We start from the raw sequence: 1,581 nt of genomic DNA, 5'->3' as shown, positions 1-1,581 counted from the left end.
TATGAGTTTGTATTATTTATTTTTTTACAAATTAGTTATTTTGATTATTATTAGTTTAAAATGGACGATATCATTACGTCATGTTCACGGATTTGTGATTTAAAATTTTAAGGATTGGAATCATTGAGACATACATATATATTAACTAATATTTATATAACAAATTGAACTAATTTCAGTTCTCTAATTTTCAACTATATATTAAGTTAAATATAGATGATATAATTTACAAATCTAAGTATGAAATCGTCAATCGCCTCGAAAAGTCAGATTTACTTTTACATTATTTATATATCGTCGCCTCGCAACTCAAGCGAAATTTTTATATTTTCGTTCACCACCGACATTTATTATATTTTCCCTTATGCAAGGATTTAGACAATATATTACTTGCTCACCGAGATCTGTATATCCCTTCAACGTTTTCGAAACAATATGGAGAAAATCAATTTTCAACACGGGCGAACGTTTGGCAACATCGAGTATGATTCGTAGTCCGTCAGATTTCGATCGCTTTTCTTTCAATTTAATTACGCGGGATCTTCTTTTGGTTTAAATTGGGATGTTGCTAAATTCATCGAGAAAGCTTGTATTAATAATGTGGAGGCCATTTAGATAGTGTTTTGCTAGCCGACTCGCATCAACACTAACACATTGTCGTATCGATCGAGTCAACATACAAATAACTTTTTATTTTGGTATATTTGATAGAATTGAATGTATCGACATGGATCCATTTTATAATCGACACAAAATTTTTATCATTTCCATATCAAAGATGAGGCAACTCCATAATTTTCGGTTACGTAAAACGATATATGTCTTATTTATCACAAATAATAGAGTCATCGGCCTTCATTTACTTTTCATTGCCGTGCTACATATGTAGAGGTCAACAATCACGAATAGATCTAAGATGCTTAAAGATTCTATTATTAAGTTCAATAAATGTGCTGTTAAGATATTTTATATCATACTATTTTATTCCACTATCTATATCACCTTAGAGATGCCACATGTAGTTATCTAGATGAATACAGCTTGCATGCCACACATAAATGTGTCCTCTTCTAAAAGAGTTTGGCTGAATAATTCTTATATCGTGTCCTTTAGGCATGAGTCCTGCCGCTTAATACAAAAAAAAAGGGACAAAATCATCAATTGAAGGATTCCAACAGAAGCTCTCTCATTTTATTCTCCAATTCGTAAAACACCTCTTGCTTCTCCACTACAGCAGCCCGAGTTCCACCTCTCCAAACCGTCCCCCTCTTCTACTTCTCTACAAGCCTACTATTCTATGCTCTATCCCTCCTACCATTCCATACAAACAGCCGATTCATATCACAGTTCTTACTTCCTTCCATTCACTCTCACATCTATACAGCCCTCAACCTCTCATTAACTCCACCAGTCATCAATCCACAAGCCCACTCCACTAGATCTTAATTCATATCTATAACTCCTCCAATCCCAACGTCACCACTTGTCTGTTCATATAAAATCCACCAAACTCTCTTAACCTTTCTCTCTCTGTTTATATATATATATATATAAATAAATATCATAAAACAAAATCATAAA

Source organism: Dendrobium catenatum, unplaced genomic scaffold, assembly GCF_001605985.2.
Source record: "Dendrobium catenatum unplaced genomic scaffold, ASM160598v2 original_scaffold_192470, whole genome shotgun sequence".
Classification (NCBI taxonomy): domain Eukaryota; kingdom Viridiplantae; phylum Streptophyta; class Magnoliopsida; order Asparagales; family Orchidaceae; genus Dendrobium; species Dendrobium catenatum.
This window is presented reverse-complemented; position numbering follows the sequence as displayed.